Here is a 20,043-nt window from a genome sequence, read left to right as displayed (position 1 = left end):
GAACCCAGGTCTCTTATATCTCTTGCAGTGGCAGGCAGGCTTTTTTTTTTTTTTACCACTATCACCACCTGGAAAGCCCTTTTGATCTGTATACTGGCTGATTTAAATGATTTACTTCCCAGTTGTGATTTCCTCTTTCAAATATCATCTTGCTTCTTTTTTATGTAGAGATGACCTTTCAATATTTATTTTAGAATAGGCTTAGTATTCTTTTAGTTTTTGCTTGTCTGAGAAATTCTTTATTTCTCTTTCTGTTCTAAATGATAATCTTGCTGGGTAGAGTATTCTGGGTTGCAGATTTTTCTCTTTCAAGGCTTTGAATATATTTCGCTACTCCCTTTTTTCCAGAAAACTTATATCAGTGTTTCCGTAGAGAAATCAGCCAATAGCCTAATGGAGGTTCCCTTGTAATTAGCTGTTTGCTTTTCTCCTGCTGGGTTTGGAATCCTGTCTTTAACTTTTGCCATTTTTATTATGTCTTGATGTCTGTTTGGGACCCCCTGTGCTTCCTGTTCTGGATATCTGTTTCCTTCTTTAGATTTGGGAAGCTTTCAGCCATAATTTCTTCAAATATGTTTTCAATCCCCTTTTCTCTTTCTTCTCCTTTTTTGGAATGCCTGTTATGTGTAGATTGCCCTGTTTTATATTATCCCATGTGCTGTGCTGTACTTAGTCACTCAGTCATGCCCAGCTCTTTGTGACCCCATGGACTGTAGCCCACCAGGCTCCTCTGTCCATAGGGATTCTCCAGGCAAGAATACTGGAGTGTGTTGCCATGCCCTTCTCCAGGGGATCTTCCAATCCAGGGATCAAACCCAGGTTTTCTGCATTGCAGGTGGATTCTTTACTGTTTGAGCCACCAGGGAAGGTGGGGGTAATGGTTGGCTCCCAATTGGCAGTCCCTTGGTGCAGGTGGCTGGCTGAACCAGGGGGATGAGGACAGTGATCGGGGCTGTGTCACAGGACCCTTGTTGGTGGGTTGCTCATGCTCCCAGGAATGTGGGGGCAGCACCCATATCTGCTCTCAGGACCCTCTGCAGTGGCAGAGGGAAGCCCATATTATCCCATAGGTTTCTTATATTTCTTTCCTTCTTTTTTTTTTTTTTTCATTTGACTTTCTGTCTGCTATTTTGATTGGGTAATTGTCTGCTATTTTTTTTTTAATATTTTAAAGATTCTTTTATTATGAGAAAATAGTACTTGAGAACATTCATTTTATACTTTGCAAAGTATTAGAGTTATCATGTCACCTAGGGAGTATTACTGTTTTCAAGCTAAATTTTGTGTTTCAGATAGGTTTGACTGTAAAAAACAAGTTTTGTGGATTCTGGTCATTTTTCTGAGCTCACTTTTTTCAGTGAGATGAAATCAAAATTAATATGGATTTTTATAATGCTGCTACTTAGTATTTGTGTGCTATTTTGATTGGGTAGTTTCCATTATTCTATCTTCCAGATCACTTATTCTTTCTTCTGTATTTTTCATCCTGCTATTCATTCTCATGAGCTCAGTTTTCATCTCAGCAAATGAGTTTTCTATTTTTTCTTAGCTCCTCCTTATAATTTCTAGTTCCTTTTTGCAGTTATCTGCATTTCTGTTGATAGCCTTTCTTAATTCTTTCAGTATTTCATTACTTCCATTATTAGACTGAAGAAGTCTGTCTCATTGTTCTTTCACGGGAATTCTCTTGATCTTTTAACAAAGAGTGATTCCTCTGCTTCTTCATTTTTATATTTCTCTTACTCTGTGAGTTTAGGAGAAACCAATCTACTGTAGTCTTGGAGGACTATGTATATGTGGGAGCATCCCTTCATAGCTTGTTTGGGTTTAACTTTTTGGAGGGGTGAGGGCTGTTTTTGGTATGGATGCTTGCTGTCTCTTTTTTGAGCATGTGCTGGCTGTTATCCCCTTGATAAGGGGTGTGCAGGTGCACAGCCCATGCCCATGCCCCGGGGAAGGTGGGGGCAGCAGCTGACTCCCAGTCGGCGGTCCATTGGTACAGGTGGCTGGCTGCACCAGGGGGGTGACAGTGATCAGTGCTTCATCATGGGACCTTTGTTGTTGGTGGGCTGCTCGTTGTCCCAGGGAAGTTGGGGCAGGAACCCGCATCTCCTCTCAGGACCCTCTCTGATGGCAGTGGTCCATGCCTCTGGAACCCTAGATGGCAGTGGTGGCTCACGCCGGCCCCTGCAGCTCATGTAGGTGGCCCCTGATGCCTGAGAGCATGTGCAGAGATAGAGGCTCCTATGGTGGGCCCGACCCTCTCTTCACGTGGCCCGCAGCAGTGGCTCCTTGCCTCTTTGGTGGTCCCAGACTTCTTCTTGGACTCCCTTGGTTGTAGTGCATCACACCCTAGTGCCCTTGGGCTGGCTTGCTGTCTTCGTGCACCAACCGTAGTCCTCTCCCCAAGCCTGACCTTAGGCTTGAGCCTCGGTACTCAGCCCCCTTAGTACGAGCGTTTGAGGCTAGGGTGTGCCGGTCAGCACCGCCCGACCGTGTAAGACTCTCTCTGCTTTGCCCTCTGCACACCTGCCACCATGCTCTCCTCCAAGGCTCCGAAGCTCCCGCTCTGTCCCAGCTGATCTCCCTGCCAGCAAGGAGACCTTTCCTCTTTCACAACTCCCTCCCGGGGCCACAGGTCCTGTCCTGATTCCTTTCTCTTTTTTTCTTTTGCCTTACTCAGTTGCATGGAGATTTTCTTGCCCTTTTGGAGGTCTGAGGTCCATTGCCAGCATTTAGTAGATGTTCTGTGAGAATCATTCCACATGTAGATGCATTTTTGATGTATCTGTGGGGAGATGGTGAGCTCCATATCTTGTTCCTCTGCTATCTTCATTCATTCCCAACTGACTTGTGGGATATAATTTATATTCAATATAAAGTTATCGGATATACTGAAAACTTTCTGAGATTTTTTGAGTGTTAAATATATAAATACACAGAAAATAAAACTTCTAGTCAATTTGAAATGGTAGTAATACAGGGTATATAACATCAGAAAGATAAGAACAAGAGATAACAGTTATTGGATGCTAGCAGAGGATGCCAGGGAGTATTGTTCTTAGACACCTGCTCCACTGTGGGTCAGAGAGAGGGAAGCTTTTGTGTCTTCCCTTCAAGGATGTCTCTCGAGGGATTGATTGCATGGGAAATGACTGCCATTATTCTGTGATTGAGCCAGTGTCTGGCATATCCTGGACCTATTGGTAGCTTTATTATGTTATGTCAGAGCTGCAATGGGTCAAAAATTGTCCTTTTTAATTTTCACGGGGAATAGAGTAATTTCTTGAGAACATTAAGCTTTTGTTGTGTTTTAAAATTATGCTTTAAAATGTTTAACCTTACTCCTTTCAGTCTCTTTTTATACTACAGGCAGAATGGTCCTTGATGGTAGTTCTCTGGGATCTAGTGCACATGTGAAGAATTCTGTGACACTTAAATTGTTTCTTTACACAGTAGCAGCCCTGCAGCAGGAGTGCAGGCTGAGAAGTCTTTCTATTGACCTCTCTTTTTAAGTGTCCCTCCTATTTCCTGTAATATGGGGCAAAGATTTCTTTTTTACTTTTAACTAGTTTATTTATTTACTTATTTATGGCTGTGCTGGTTCTTCATTGATTTGTGTGGTCTTTCTCTAGTGGTGGCGAGTGGGGGCTGCTCTTCACTACGATGCTCAGACTTCTCATTGTGGTGGCTTTCTCGTTGCAGAGCAGAGGCTTTACGCATGTGGGCTTCAGTAGTTGCAGCTCTCAGACTCTAGAATTGGGGCTCAGTAGTTGTGGCACACAGGCATGGTTGCTCCATGTCATGTGAAATCTTCCCAGACCAGGGATTGAACCCATGTTCCCTCCTTTGGCAGGCAGATTCTTACCCACTGTACCACCAGAGAAGTCCCCAGTGAAATTTCCTCCCTCTTAGGTTTCCCAAGTTGCAAAAGTGAATGTAATTCTCCTGGGAAGCTGCTTCTTCCAAGTCTCATCCAATCCTTCAATTCATATATAAGTTGTGGTTTTAAGAGTTAACTTTTTTCCTAATAATGATACTTTGTATATTTAGAACTTCACTAACTTTAGAGTGGAAGAAAATCCCTATGCTGGAGGATCCTTTATACCATGGAGTAAAGATGCTTTTGGCACTGGCTGGTGGTAAAACCTTGATGGTTTTGATCAAATGTTAAATGTTACTAAAGCGGATTTGAGTTGGAATGCTGCTATCTGATGTGCACTCAGGACCTTGTGTTTTGAACACCAAGGTAGTAAGTGTGGGTGTGGTGGGTGGTGGACCTGTTTTATGGAAATCTCCAGGAGAGAAGGCTGTGTTGTACAATATTATGACCCAGGGATTTACAGTGTATGGAGTCTTTCTAATACTGGCACAAATACATTGTGTAAATCCTTTTAGATACATTGTCTATGATCTGTCTGATTCTTGAATGCTGTATAGGCTTTGCAGTTTTCCTTTTAGTTTATTTTTGTTTTTTTATTTTTTTTCCCTTTTCGTTTAAACCTCTCAATAAAACTACTACTACTAATTCTTTCTTTTATTTCAATATACTTTAGTAGATTGGTTTTTGTTTTCAGTCTTCCCTAGTATTATATATGCTTACTCACATAACTTTTATGAGTCCATGGTATTTTATTTAAAAGTTTGCATCGGCATGAAAAATTTCTTAAGAGACTAAAAAGATAAAAGGTTTTGAGAGCTTCTCTGTATTTTACTTTTTTTAAAAAAAGTTTTATTGGCCTTCAAGAAGTGCAGCTTGTTTAAGCTCATTAAGAAGCAAATGGACTAGAAAAGAACTATTTCAGGATTCCAAATAAATGCATTTGAATACTCTGAGGAAAGTTTTGTAAGCCATAAGTCTCTTCATTATTAGCATACAAGTGTTATCTTTGAAAAGAGTAATATAAGCAATGAGGTTACATTAGAGATAGACTTTAGAAATATGTACTTGTACATATTTTCATATTTTTCCTATTGTAAAATATGTATATATTATACATATTATCCCCTACCCAACACCTTTCAAAGCTGCAGACTAGTGCTTGCCTCCTGGGAGAGGTGAGAGATGTGATTTCTCCATGGGAGGTGTTACACTCTGCAGCTGTCCAGGATGTTCAGCAATTATATCTCATTTTGCTTGCAGTGCTGTTTTGGTTAAATGGCTTTCAGGGTATAAAATATTTGGATAGTATCCTGGCAGTTTCTTCAGGATACCGGATTTGATGTGTCTTTATTTCACTTTTGGAAAAATTAAAAAATGTATTGACTCCATTGGATTTGATGTGTTATTGGTGGGCAAATAAGACTAAATAAAAACTCCAATGATTGAGGTGGAGAGATATTTGTCTCTGGGCTGAAAATGTGATGTAAGTGAAGAAGTGATACTGGAAGTGTTTACTCTCTGGCTTGGATGGTATCTTTAAGGAGCCTCATTTGATTCTAAATTCACAGATCATTTTCAGTACCATCTGCTTCCGAATAATAGCTGAGCCCACCGCCTCTGGCTTCATCACCATCTAGATCCAGTGGACAGCTATCTACATCTCTGGCCCCTCTCTCCTGCATTAGGCACATCCTGCTGAGCTGTCACAGGTCTTGAAGGGTCACCGAGTCTAAAACTATACTCACTCTCTTCCCCACGCTTTAAACACCTGCCTCCCAGTTTCACAACCAAGGCATGGCATCCAGCCTTACTGTACTCTTTGGTTTTTCCACCTCCCCATACTTGAGCTTGACATCAATCATTCCTTCCATTTTCTCTACTCTAAAATTTTCTCTTTGATAAGGCTTGTAATTTCTGTTCCCATTGCCTCTACTTTTGCTAGAACAGATCATCCAACTTTGAGATCCTAAATATTCTCCCTGCCCTCAGTCTGGGTATTTTCCAGTAATTCTCTACAAGGCAAGAGAGTAAACTATGAAAAAAAAATTACTTATGGTTGTGCTGAGTCTTTGTTGCTGTGTGCAAGGTTTCTCTAGTTGCAGAGGGTGGGGGCTACTCTCCAGTTGCAGTGCACAGACTTCTCATTGTGGTGGCCTCTCCTGTTCCAGAACACAGGCTCCAGGGCACACGGGCTTCAGTAGTTGTGGCACAGGGGCTCAGTAGTTGTGACACTTGTTCTTTAGTTGCCTAGGGTATGTGGAAACTTCCCAGATCAGGAATTGAACCAGCGTCCCCGCATTGCAAGGGAGATTCCTATCCACTGTACTACCAGGGAGGTCTGAGAGTAAACTGTTTAAAATACAAAGATGAACTGGCTACTCCCAGATTAGAAACATTACAGTGGCTCCCTATTGCCCTGAGACTAAAGTTGATAAACTGACATATATATAAATATAACATTATATATAAATAGTCACTAAGTCATGGCCAACTCTTTTGTGACCTCATGACCTGTAGCCTGCCAGACTCCTCTGTCCATGGGATTTTCAGGCAAGAATACTGGAGTGGATACCCCCTTCTCCAGAGGATCTTTCCAGTCCAGGGATTGAACCCATGTTGCCTTGCATTGGCAGGGAGATTCTTTACCATTGCACCATCTGGGAGTCCCATATACCATATATACTTAAAAAGCAATTTATTTAACCATTTTAAAATTGAAGTATAGTTGATTTACAATATTGTGTTAGTTTCAGGTGTACAGCAAAGTTTTTCAGATCAGAGAAGAGGCAGCCACTGCTTTTGTGCCTGGTTTTCAGTCATGGCTTGGTGAGTGGTCTTTACTTTGTCTTTAGCCCCTCCAAGACTCTGTAGGACAAAGAATGCCCTACTTTAACTTGCTACTAATCTTGCTATTTAAACTATTTGGAGTGGATTCAATTAAAATCTTAAGTATAGAATCAATTTTAGACATTATACATCTCTTCCCCTAGTGTTTTATCCCTTTTTTGAATTTGTTGTGCCCTTTGTTGAACAGAAGTACTTAATTTTGATATCATCATATCTGTTTTTCATATATGGTTTGTGATATTTTCTTCTCATTTAAGAAACTGTTTCTTAGGCCCAGGTCACCAGCATTCTCTCATTCACAGCCTTCCCTAGTGTTATCGTTTCATCATCTGCATCTAAACGTCTGCTCTGTCCAGAGACCTGAGTGTGTGGTATGACACACCTGGCAAGACAGTGTTCTCAACATCATCTACTAAAGAGTTTTTACTCATTGGTTTTTAATGCCAACTTTATATCGTTCCTGTATGTGGATAAGTCCATGTCTGAGGGTCTGTTCTTTTCCTTTCATTGTATTTTTCTATCTTCATTGGGTACCAAACAGCTCTCATAAATGTACTTTGCAGTATGTCTTGTTACCCAGAGGAGAAGTGTCTCCTTTTTCACATTTTGAACATTATCAGGACTTAGCTACTGATGGGCTTGTAGTTTCCTATATAAATTTAAATTAAGTGGTTGAGGTTCTGAAAAAGTCCTGATAGTGTTCAATTTATTAAATTTGTAGATTACTTTGAGGACTATTGTCATTTTAATAATATCCTCCAAGACAGTGGAAGACCTCTTTATTTATTCATCTTTTATGTCCTTTTAATGGAGTTTTAGACCTTTTTGTAGCTGGTTTGTGTTTTCTTTGCTGAGCTAGTTTCTGGGTGCTTCCTGTATTTCATTGCTTATAGGAATTTTACTTTTGTATTATTTCTAGTTATTGTTGGGGTAAAAAACATTTTCACTGTCTTTCTGTTGTAAGTTTTATGGGATCTCTCTTGTGAATATTTTTTAAACCTAAAGGTTAGTCAGTAATATCTATGGTTTATAGCTACGATTCTAACACTAACTCAGATGTGTGGGTTTTTTTTCTTCCACACCACGAAGCAGTCCTACAGTTCAACTGAATTCTGACAACACTGTTTACCTAAAGATGGTGTCGGGTCCTGCAGATTAAAGACTCAGTCCTGCAAGGCTGCTCACTCTTCAGATGCTAGTCACAGGTCCACTTGGGCTCCTGACTGAGCAGCTTATAGATTCCACCAGCCCCCTTCTTGGGTTTAATTTATCTTTAGTGCAGCTCCTAGAACTCAGAGAAGCATTTCACTCAGCAGATTACCAGTGTATAATAAAAGAATATAACTCAGGACCAGTTAGATGGGAGATGCACAGGGCAGGGTGTGGGGAAAGGGCAGGGAGCACCTGGGTACCGCTCTCCCCAAATCTCCATGTGATCACTGACCCAGAAGCTCTCTTAACCCTGTTCTTTTGGGCTCAACTGATTAAATTGTGGGCCACTGGTGATTGAATCAGTCTCCAGTTCTGTTCCCCTTTCCTCCCTGGAGGTCAGGGGTGGGACTGAAGGTCCCAACTCTAATGACACAGTGGGTTCTCCTGACAACCAGCCCCCATCCTGAGGTTCTTCCAAAAGTCACTGCATTAACATAAAGTCAGGTGTAGTTGAAAAAGCTTGCTGTGAATATCAAGACACCTTTTTTTCTACCCTAATCACTTAGGAAGTTCCAAGGGTTTAATGAGCTCTGTATCAGAAATTGGACAAAGACCAAATGCATATCTTATAAATCACAATAACACAATAGTCATATGGGTTTTAAAGGTAGCCCTTTAATTTTTTTTTACAGCAAAATAATTGAAACAGTTATAGAACATAGTATATATTGTATAGATTCTTTTGAAATTGTTATGACTTTCTCTTTGACCTTATATATCATCAGTTTTCATGAATCTATGCTTTTTGTGGGGAGCTATAATCCCAAACTCCGAAACATTAATATTTTAATTTAGTATGTTGTGTTTTACAGCCAACATTAATGCCATCTCTAATTATTCAAAAATACTTCAAAAGCGTCATTTAAACAACTGTGTATTTTATCCAAACAGAGAACCCTGCCTTCTTTGGTTTCTGCTGAATGCTTCTCCCTGGTTTGCCTCCTACATTTTGGGCTGGCTTTTGCTCCTTTCTCCTGGTTCTCTTCTTCCACTGAACCCTTCTTACTAAACGTTGCTTCCCCTGGCCTCAAGCTTAGTCCACTCTAACACCCATCCTGGGCAGTCCTTTCCCTACATATGGGTGACTCCATATTTCAATTTCTGGCTCAGATGTCTCTATGAATTCCAGATGCAAATTTCCTCGTGTCTTAAAAAAATCTCTATATGACTGTGGGAGGAGATCCAAGCTGAAGTTCTCTCTTCTCTAAATCCACTCTGCTCCCTTGTTCATTGCCTGCCTGGTGGGTGGTAATAGCATGTGCAGAGCCCTTTACCCAGTTTCTGAAGCCAGAAGTCTAGGAGGTGTGCAAGTTAGCAAGTTCCTCACATCTTCTCCTCAGACTCACCAGTCACTGTCTCCCATTAAAACATACCTCCAAAGGTAGGGATATTTGGCAAAACTAATACAATTATGTAAAGTTTAAAAAAAAAAAAAAAACCTCCAAAATTAAAGCAAACCTCACTGCCTCCTTTCCAACAGAACTCTTAATGCTCTTCTCAGAAGTATTCTGTGGCTCTCCATTGACAGGGACAGTAGGTATCGAGGCAGAAGATCGAATGTGTTCAGGATGGAGGAGCTGGATTTGCTAATACTTTGTGTGGCTCACTCAGCATCAGAGAGACATCCCTCACAGAGGGTCCAGCCTGGCCACCACTTGTCTTGGGAGGAGTGCGTTCACTGTTCAGAGACTGGTTGGAGATCTACTCATGCGACCGTGACCCTGGAAAGGCTGAACTTGACCACTGACTTGCCCTCCTGCTAGAAGAGTCAGTGATATTTGACTTCAAAATTTCAGAGCAGCAGCAGTGATCTGTGTGTCTCATTTCTTTTATTTGGGACTGCTTTAAATATGTAAAACTTCTTTAGCTAGAGCTATTTGAAAGCTTCCATTTATTATAGTCACTTATGGATTTATCTTCACAGATTGAAATTAAGTTTTTTAAACCGTTTTTCCTTTTGACATTTCTGACTTTTTTTTTCCTTTGAACTTTCATTTGTTTCACAGTCTTTGAAGAAATTATCAGAGAAATCCACAGTCTAACATAGGTCCTGAAAAGGAGTTGGTTGTCATTATCACATATGTTCTATGATAATCCTTGGTGGATTTTATTAGATTCTTTAGGTTAGATTTCTTAGCTTGTTCTTGTCATATTTCAGCTTGATCAATTGAAGTTGCACAGTTTCTTCTTCCTTGAAAAAAGCCAAAACTATAGATTTCTATAAATTTTAGTAGACTGCAGTGACTATAGTCAGAGCTCTCTACACCCAGTCACTTCAATGCTGTGTCTGAGTGATGGTTTACTGTAGTTGATGTTGAGCACAATTTTTTTTTTTACTGCTCTTCTCCGTATTTTTGGTGTCCCGTAACAAAGATGCATCAAACATGAGTCCCAGGTCACCACGCAGAGCAGTCCACTTCTTCAAAATAGTTATGAAGACACATTACAGGCATTTACCATTAGGGCTCACATAGACAACCAGCAAATCTATACTCAGTCTGTAGGGTTTTATAAAATTTAAAATATTTCCATTTCCCTTCCTTACCTGGTGTTTAGAGCATGCCAGTGGGCATCTTCCTGTGAGAATGTCTGGACCAGCACTGGCTGTGGGCTCAGTGGGCTCTGAGTTCTGGGGAGCAAAGAGCTCCCCAGCTTGTACTGAGCCCTTTGTGAGCTGTGTTGTCTCTGCAAGTAGGGCCTAGTTGGGTCCTTGAGCTTCCTGTGATCTGTCCAGACATTTGACCACACGTTGGCTTTCTTTTCTCAAGAAAGTTCTAGATGTTTATGCTCTAAAGAGCTTATTAGAGGCTGTCTCTCCCTGTAAAACTTGGAGCATTGTGAATCTGACACCAGACATGTTAATATCCATACGACGGTACTTGGCCTTATCTCTTTTTTCTTACTCCAGCAAAGTTCATCTGTATATGATGATTCACAATATGTGATCTCTCTTTCTTCACTACATCATATTTGCTGGGCGACGACCTCATTTCCTCTTTTTTTTTTTTAAAAAAAACTATTTATTTATGGCTGAACTGGGCCTTCATTGCTGCAGGGGTTTTTCTCTAGTGGAGAGCAGGGGCTACTCTTTGCTGCCATGCATAGGCTTCTCACTGTGGTGGCTGCTTCTGTTGCAGAGCGCGGGCTCTAGGGCACGTGGGCTTAGTAGTTGCGGTTCCTGGCTCTAGAGCACAGGCTAAATAGTTGTGGTGCATGGGCTTAGTTGCTCCACAGCATGTGGGTCTTCCCGGACCAGGGATCAAACTCATGTCTCCTACATTGGCAGGAGGATTCTTTACCACCGAGCCACCAGGGAAGCCTCTCATTTCCTCTTACTGTTTCAATTGAAAGTTAATTTTGGATTTCATGAGAAATTTATTAGATATATCTGAGCTATAAAATCAGAAAAAAATTAACACAATGAGATTCTTGTTTAAATTCAGTTTGCATCAGGTATGTGGCCTATAGAAACAAAAACTTATGTTTTATGCCTTTCAAAATACAGCCATTATATTGTTCATCCTTCAAGCATTAAAAAATACACATAAGGAAAAAATATCCATTGTGTGTTTCTACACTGTTATAGATTAATGAGAAACACTGGGCTGGAAGAAGCACAAGCTGGAATCAAGATTGCTGGGAGAAATATCAATAACCTCAGATATGCAGATGATACCACTCTTATGGCAGAAAGTGAAGAGGAACTAAAAAGCCTCTAGATGAAAGTGAAAGAGGAGAGTGAAAAAGTTGGCTTAAAGCTCAACATTCAGAAAACTAAGATCATGGCATCTGGTCCCATCATTTCATGGGAAATAGATGGGGAAACAGTGGAAACAGTGTCAGACTTTGTTTTTTTGGGCTCCAGAATCACTGCAGATGGTGATTGCAGCCATGAAATTAAAAAACGCTCCTTGAAAAAAAAAAAAAAAAAACGCTCCTTGGAAGGAAAGTTATAACCAACCTAGATAGCATATTAAAAAGCAGAGACATTACTTTGCCAACAAAGGTCCGTCTAGTCAAGGCTATGGTTTTTTCAGTGGTCATGTATGGATGTGAGAGTTGGACTGTGAAGAAAGCTGAGCACCGAAGAATTGATGCTTTTTAACTGTGGTGTTGGAGAAGACTCTTGAGAGTCCCTTGGACTGCAAGGAGATCCCACCAGTCCATTCTAAAGGAGATCAGTCCTGGATGTTCATTGGAAGGACTGATGCTAAAGCTGAAACTCCAATACTTTGGCCACCTCATGGGAAGACTTGACTCATTCCCATGTTGATGCTGGGAGGGATTGGGGGTAGGAGGAGAAGGGGATGACAGAGGATGAGATGGCTGGATGGCATCACCGACTCGATGGACGTTGAGTTTGAGTGAACTCCGGGAGTTGGTGATGGACAGGGAGGCCTGGCGTGCTGCAATTCATGGGGTTGCAAAGAGTCGGACACGACTGAGCGACTGAACTGAACTGAACTGATAGATTAATGATGTTATAGGACATAACACAAAGCTCCCACCTAGCCTTCCCCCAAGTATAATCTAGGATGTCACTCAAATATCTAGGCCTTGACTTCTTTACAGGCCAAATTGGAGGAGTCAAATCATCTCTGAGATATCTTCTAGTTCTAAAATACTGAAAATTAAGGGGTAGATTGTCATTGAGTAATTTAATCCTAATAATGACAAAAAGTACAGTAAAACCAGAAAAATTCCATGCATCATTCAGGCTAATGGGGAAAAGGTCTCCTGTTGTCTCCAAGGATAAGTTTCTGTATTGAAAGTTTCTCTTCCTGTCTGGACACTATACTGTGTCCAGTAGATGAAGAAGGAGCCGGAGGCTTCCCTGCTGTGTGCTGTCACTGTTCCTCTGTGTTTCTTCTTCAAGAGTGTCCTGCCTGTGTTGTCCTGTTAAAATGCTGGCAGTGAAGGACAGGGAGCATGTTTTCCTCCTGACAATATCCTTGCTGGACCTAGGACATTCTTTGATAAATGATAGGCTCCTAAATCCCACTCCAGTATTCTTGCCTGGAGAATCACATGTACAGAGGAGCCTGGCAGGATACAGTCCATAGGGTCACAAAGAGTCGGACGTGACTGAAGTGACTGAGCACACATGCACGCACACAGACTCCTAAGTGCTTCATTGTATCTGGTCTTTGCTGCATTCCTCCACCACCCCGTTTTCCACTCAGAATGTTTAATTAAGAGAGCATGTCCTATACAGAGTGCATTTAGAGTGCTCCTTCTGGAGACTTGTTCATTGTGACAGCTTGTGAGCCCCCACAGGGCACAGAACTCGTGGTCTCTGTCTTTTATATCTTAGTACAGAATGTTGGTCAGAAGCCTTTCACAGAGTTGCTGGCCCACACAGAAGTGGAAGACGCCTGGAATAAGAATTAGGAGAGTGGAGTGTGTGTCCAGTTTTGGCTCTGTTGCTTTCTGGTCTTGGGACATCAGGCACATTCTGGAACCTGAATTCCTCAGTTGGTGTCTTTGAAATCATGGTGATAAATCCTTGCTGTGCTTTACAAAGCTGACAGTAGGTGTGGACATGCCCTTTACATCGTATAGTTCTATCCAGACAAATGTTTTCTACGTTTCATGGTGTCACTGCTTACCTACCCAACAGAACTCCAGTGCAGAGATCCGTGATCTTACCTCATTGCCCCAGAAGATTTGTTGTGATGGTAAATAGTCCTTTATGACTGTCCTCTGGCTGTTGTTTCCTGTTTATCTAGCCCTGTGATATTTGCTTAGCAAAGCAAGAGGACTATGAATATTTATAGATACAGTCAGCCCTTTGTATCCATGTATTCTTTGCATCCACCAATTTAGCAACTGCACATGGAAAATTATATATTTTTAAATTCCAGAAGGTTCTGTGAAGCAAAACTTGAATTTGCTGGGCACCAACAACTGTTTACATAGCATTTAGATTGTATTTACAACTGTTTACATAGCATTTACATCATGTTAGGTATTGTAAGCAATCTAGAGATGAATTAAAGGGAGAATATGTGTGGGTTATAATCAAATACTAGGCAATGTAAAGAGAGTTGAGCATCTGTAGATTTTGGTCCCAAGAGGGTCCTGGAGCCACTGCGCCTCAACCCCCACCCCACCGCCCCTCCGCCACCACAGATACTGTAGTGGGTGACTGCAAAGAGGCACCACATGCTGAAGTCAGTAAGTGTATAAGTGCAAATGAGGAGAGGGGAGAGGGGGTTAGTGCAGAAATGATTGGAGAACACTAATGTATGGATGTGAGAGTTGGACTGTGAAGAAAGCTGAGCGCCGAAGAATTGATACTTTTGAACTGTGGTGTTGGAGAAGACTCTTGAGAGTCCCTTGGACTGCAAGGAGATCCAACCAGTCCATCCTAAAGGAGATCAGTCCTGGGTGTTCATTGGAAGGACTGATGTTGAAGGTGAAACTCCAATACTTTGGCCACCTCATGGGAAGAGTTGACTCATTGGAAAAGACCCTAATGCTGGAAAGGATTGTGGGCAGGAGGAGACGGGGACGACAGAGGATGAGATGGCTGGATGGCATTACTGACTCAATGGATGTGAGTTTGAGTGAATTCCGGGAGTTGGTGATGGACAGGGAGGCCTGGCATGCTGCAATTCATGGGGTCGCAAAGAGTCAGACACAACTGAGTGACTGAACTGAACTGAACTGAACTGAACTGAATGACTAGTAAGTTCCCTGACTGTCATCGGGTGAATGCTGTTTCATTCAGCAAGTAGGTTTTTGGTAAACTAATTTAGAGCTGCTTTATCTATAGTAAAAGCTCAGTAAACAGTGTTGATTAAATAAAAAATGAAAATACGAAATAAAATGAAGCGTCAAATAGCTGAGCACTTAGAAAAGTTATGGTTATTCATATTCGAGGGCCAATTATTTACATTTATTGTTGTGGTCAACATGTCCAGTCTAGAAACAGACGCTCTGGTCAAGGAGCAGGGTGAGGGGACCAGGACTTAGGGGGCACCCCAACTATGTGTCACATGGGGTAGGTTGGGTAGGGAAGGGGATGTGGAGGGAACCTGGGTCCTGTGTTTCCTGGTCACAGTAGCTGGTCTGTACAGTGAAGAAGCAGCTTTGGGTCAGCCTGTTCTACCCAGTTTAGGTGCAAGGCCTGCAGTGTCTGATGGGGCCAGTGCATCCTGATTAAATCCCCAGCCATCAATGCAAGAAGCAAAAGAGAAAATTGTGTCTCTGCCCATCCCCCCTGCTCTGGTCAAAGTTTATCCCTTGGTGGGAATGGGAGTTCAGTGCAGCCCAGCTAGTGTGCAGGTCCTGGAAACTTGTCATGTTCCCACCATAGCAATTGGAGTCTTTAATAAGGAAAGTTATGTCTGCTATTTTTGCAGAATCAGGAACATATTTTGTTCAGCTGTGTAATTTTGATTATTTCACGTAATACTTGTGACATATTTTTCCATGTCATTAAACCTTTTTTTTTAGTAGCATAATTGAAGATATTTTGTGAAAATGTGATCATACATAAAGCAGAAGTGTGATGAAGGCCCACAGGCCATCACCCAGCTCTATGGTTATCAGCATTTTTAATGCTGAAACAGCTTCATCACCACCCTCACCATCCTTGCTTTATGGACTGACATGAGATAAATTCCTGGCGTCATGCCATTTGAATCTCAGGTACTTAAGTATGCATCTCAAAAATGTAATTTTTAATACGCTGCAATGGCATTATTATATTGAACATAAATAGAAATTGTTTAGGGTTAGGGTAACTAACCCTCAAAGACAACACTAGTCTGTTAAGTAGGCATTCACAGAGCTCTCTGCCACCCTAGAGGAGAACAGGTCCAGGCTGACATGATATGACTTTTGCTAAGTGTTCAGGTCTTTTTCCCCAGAGGGACAGCATGGGTGCTTGGTGGGTAAGCTGTGGATTAGACAGCTTTCCTCTGGGATCCCTCCTTTGGACTCAAGGAAGCCCAAGACCCATAAGAAGGCACCAGCACTGCCTGGGATAGCTGGAGGGGGTGATTTGGCCACATGCATCAGTAATCTGTCAAAATTCACCCCTTGACCCCAAAGTTTCAACTCTGGAAAATCTATCAAAAAGATATCATAAATATCCTAAATGAAGCATCACAAGCATCCCCCCTACCCATCGACTAAACTTACCATGCTTGCCAGCCTCTGTTGTGTTGACTCTGAATGACATGCGGGTTTGGGGATGACAGCTTGATCTTTATTTGCAGATTTTTCAATTGACCTTTTTTTAATGGGTTTCCCATCTATTCACTAAGTAAACACTTAAGGATGGTGATTTTCAAATGTTGTCATTTCTTTGCATTTTTGGGGCTGGAATTTTCCTCTACTGAAGACTTTTCTTTAATCTCTCATTGTTTAGGTCTCTAAGTCATGTCCAAATCTTTGTGACCCCATGGACTACAGTGCACCAGGCTTCCCTGTCCTTCACCATCTCCCAGAATTTGCTCAGATTTACGTCTGTTGGGTTGGTGATACTATCTAAACATCTCATCCTCTGTTGCCCTCTTCTCCTTTTACCTTTAGTCTTTCCCAGCGTCAGTTTTTTTTTTGTTTTTTTTCCCAGTGAGTCAGCTCTTCACACCAGGTGGCCAAAGTATTTGAGCTTCAACTTCAGCATCAGTCCTTCCAATGAATATTCAGGGTCGATTTCCTTTAGGATTGGTTGGTTTGATCTCCTTGCAGTCAAGAGACTCTCAAGAGTCTTCTCTGGCACCACAGTTTGAAGGCATCAATTCTTTGGTGTTCAGCCTTCTTTAATCACTAGGTATGTTTTATTGCCCCCAAATATAGTTCATACTGGAAGGGTAGTATGATTTCTTTTTTTCCCATTGATTTTCTGTTATTTGTGGCAATTTGATGCACTTGCATTCTCCATTGACATCTACTGAGTTTTACTTTTCTTTTTCCTTTTCATATATTGAATGTGTTTGAATGATTATTCTATAATAACATGACTTCTGATGACTGTATAGTAAGCTGTCATCTATATAAAACTATCATTTATTTTAATCTATGTTTTTGTATTTGGACATTTCATTTTTTTTTTTTTTACTAGTAACAAGCCATTTTTTACTGTACCAGGAACTGTGCTGAGAAGTTTACATGCGTTACCTCATCTAATCTTCACAGTAATCTTGTGATGCTTCATTTTGGTCATTTATCTGTGATAGATTTTCCAGAGTTGGAACTTGGCAGTCAAGGGGTGAATTTTGACAGATTACTGATGCATGTGGCCAAATCTCCCCCTCCAGTTATCCCAGCCAGTGCTGATGCCCTCTTATGGGTCTCAGGCTTCCTTGAGTCCAAATGAAGGATCCCGGAGGAAATAGAGCTCACTGCCGGTTTGGTGGTTCTTGAAAATTCCACATTCTTTCCCAGGCTGCCTGTTTTAGGATACAGTTCTTAGGGTCTTCATGTAGATGCCTGAAGCATTCCAAGGAGGAGTCCTTTTGCTGTCCTCCTGATGCCATCAAGAAGGCCTTCCCAGTTTTAAGGGGCAGAGTGTGTGCAGACAGGTTAGACTATAGGAGAGAAAAATGGGAAGAGTGGAGTGGAGGCCATGGGATGAGCCCTGAAGCATGTGTACTTAACACACTTAGCAGAGAAGCCAGTAAGGGCTTCAGGAGACCGTGGCTGGCAAGGTGGAGGCAATGGAGCATCAGAGGATGAGAGGAAGGTATTCTAAGGAGTCAGAGTGAGTCAACAGTGAGAACGTTCTGAGGGCATGGACATGGAGTGAGAATGTCTTTGGTGTCATGCTGGTTACCGGTGTCTATTGCACTCAGGATGGCGGCCAGATTAGGCTTGTCAGTGCAGAGTGGACCGAACCAGGAAGAGGGGCCAGAGGTAGCAGGTGTCGGTAATTCTAGCTCGCAGGCTTTCCTTTTTTTCCCTCTAGTATTTATCTATTTATTTAGCTGCACTGGGTCTTAGTTGCAGCATGTCTGACCAAGGATTGAACCCTTCATCCCTGCATTAAGAGTGTAGAGTCTTACCCACTGGACCACCAGGCAAGTTTCTGGCAGGTTTTTTTCTAATTGAAGTATAGTTGATTTACAATATTATGTTAGTTTCAGGTATACCATACAGTAAATCTGTACTTTTGCAGATTGTAGATTATTACAAGATATTGGGGACAATTCCCTGTGCTATACAGTAAAGCCTTATTGCTTATCTATTTTATGTATGATAGTTTGTGTTCATTAATCTCATGCCCCAAATTTCCCCACTTTCCCCACTCCTTCATAACTATAAGTTTGTTTTCTGTGTCTGTGAGTCTGTTTCTGGTTTTTACACATTCACTTGTATTATGTTTTAGATTCCACATATAAGTGATATCATATAGTATTTGTCCTTCTTTCTGACTTATTTCACAAAACATAATACACTCTAGGTCCATCCATGTTGCTGCAAATGGCATTATCGCATTCTTTCTATGGCTGAGTAACATTCCATTGTATATCCGTGCCACATCTTCTTTATCCATCAACGGACCTTTAGGTTGCTTCTATGTCTTGGCTATTATAAATAGTGCTGCTGTGAACGTAGGAATGCACGTATCATTTTGAATCATTTTTCCGGGATATATGCCTAGCTGTGGAATTGCTGAGTCATATGGTAGTTCTGTTTTTAGTTTTTGAGAAACCTCCATACTGTTTTTCATTGTGGCTACACCAACTTACATTCCCACTAACAGTGTACGAAGGTTCCCTTTCCTCCACATCTTCTTCAATACTTTGTTGTTTGTAGACTTTCTCATGATATAGCTAGCATTTTTGATGTGAAAGGAAGCCAAGAAATAGGACAGTAGCTGGTAGTAGGGAATGACGTGGGGTCAGGGAGACTTTTTAAAAAATTAATGTATTTGAGATTCTGGAAATGTCTGGTCAAGAAGGGCATGTTCATGATTCAGAGAGAAGGAACAGTTAAAGAGTGAAGTTTCATGCATGCAGCAAAGAATTCGATTCAGGACACAAAGGGAAGAACTTGCTTTTGTCTGGAGCAGGGTGTCCACCATGAAGAGGAGGCAGAAGGAGGTGCTGCTGCTGCTGCTAAGTCGCTTCAGTCATGTCCGACTCTGGGAGACCCCATAGACGGCAGCCCACCAGGCTCCGCCGTCCCTGGGATTCTCCAGGCAAGAACACTGGAGTGGCTTGCCATTTCCTTCTCCAATGCATGAAAGTGAAAAGTGAAAGTGAAGTCGCTCAGTCATGTCCAGCCCTCAGCGACCCCATGGACTTCAGCCCTCCAGGCTCCTCCGTCCTGGGATCCTCCAGGCAAGAGTTTTGGAGTGGGGTGCCATTGGAGGTGCAGGGGTGGGTATTCCAAGTATACACAGTCCCAGATTCTTCCATGTTCTCAGTGAATAAGACTTTGTAAAAACTTTGAGAAGTTCATCATCTCACTGGAAAGAGTGGTTTGAGGGAGGCAACTGGAAGCTAAGTTGAGAATGCAGAGCAGGGTTGAGCCTTACTGAGGTTTATAGTTAAGATGGTAAAGTGAGAACAGGTAGCACTTGTGTCTTACATGGTGTTGAGGTGCTGAGGTATAGGCAGGGGACAGGGGGACAGCCAGGCTGATGTGACAGGGAGAGAGGCACTGGGGTGCTGGGATGTGAAGGCTTGGCTGTGGTGGTGGAGTCTAGACTGACCTGATGAGCAGGGTAGTGACCTCACATGTGACCATGACTGACTCAGGGCCCATGTAGGGGATAGTGGTTTACAGGAGATTGCAGAACCAGAGCCAGAAGGTCATGGTTGGGGATTAGATATCCATGTATTGATTCACTTGTGATCAAACATGAACTGGTGATTCCGTGCCAGGCCTTCCTTGAAGTTTTGGGGAAACGTGTTGAATAGACTCGGGCATCTGTTGAAATGGAGCTGACATTCCACGAGGAGGAATGGTCTGAGACTCACGTGAGTTTAGGGCCCAAGTGCTCTCTGAAGGATGGAGGGGGTCTTGGGAAAGGGTGGTAGGTGCCGTTTTATTATTTTTAAAAATCTTATTATAGTTGATTTATAACATTGTGTTCATTTCTGATGTGTGTGCACGCATGCTAAGTTGCTTCAGTTGTGTCC

General features: G+C 41.9%; 1 protein-coding gene across 1 annotated transcript in view; it reads left to right on the top strand.

Moving 5' to 3' along the window:
- The window catches only part of FMN2 (formin 2), a 357,570-nt gene that overhangs the window by 12,809 nt on the left and 324,718 nt on the right, over positions 1-20,043 (top strand). The gene's annotated exons all lie outside the window — the stretch shown is intronic.

Source organism: Bos indicus, chromosome 28, assembly GCF_029378745.1.
Source record: "Bos indicus isolate NIAB-ARS_2022 breed Sahiwal x Tharparkar chromosome 28, NIAB-ARS_B.indTharparkar_mat_pri_1.0, whole genome shotgun sequence".
NCBI classification, from domain to species: domain Eukaryota; kingdom Metazoa; phylum Chordata; class Mammalia; order Artiodactyla; family Bovidae; genus Bos; species Bos indicus.
The sequence above is the reverse complement of the archived record's forward strand: the minus strand, read 5'-3'. Positions and strand labels throughout refer to the sequence as shown.